Consider the following 271-nt stretch of genomic DNA (forward strand, 5'->3'; position numbering starts at 1 on the left):
CTGCTGCGGCTGCTGCAGCTGCTGCAGCTGCTGCAGCTGCTGCTGCTCTTGCATGTCCCGCGGAAGAGCTGCTTCGACGTCTTCGCAGGTGAGCCGCTGCAGCAGCTGCTGCTGGTTCTGGTTTGCTGCTGCTTCCGCATTGCTTCTGCTGCTGCTGCTGCTGACGGCCTTACGCAGCAACGCTGACGGGTCCACGTGGCCAAAAAGGCGCAGCGCCTTCTGCCACAGACTGTGCTGCTGTTGCTGCTGCTGCTGCTGCTGCTGTCCCCCC

Source organism: Eimeria tenella, genomic scaffold (assembly GCF_000499545.2).
Source record: "Eimeria tenella Houghton genomic scaffold, Eth_scaff1884, whole genome shotgun sequence".
Taxonomy (NCBI): domain Eukaryota; phylum Apicomplexa; class Conoidasida; order Eucoccidiorida; family Eimeriidae; genus Eimeria; species Eimeria tenella.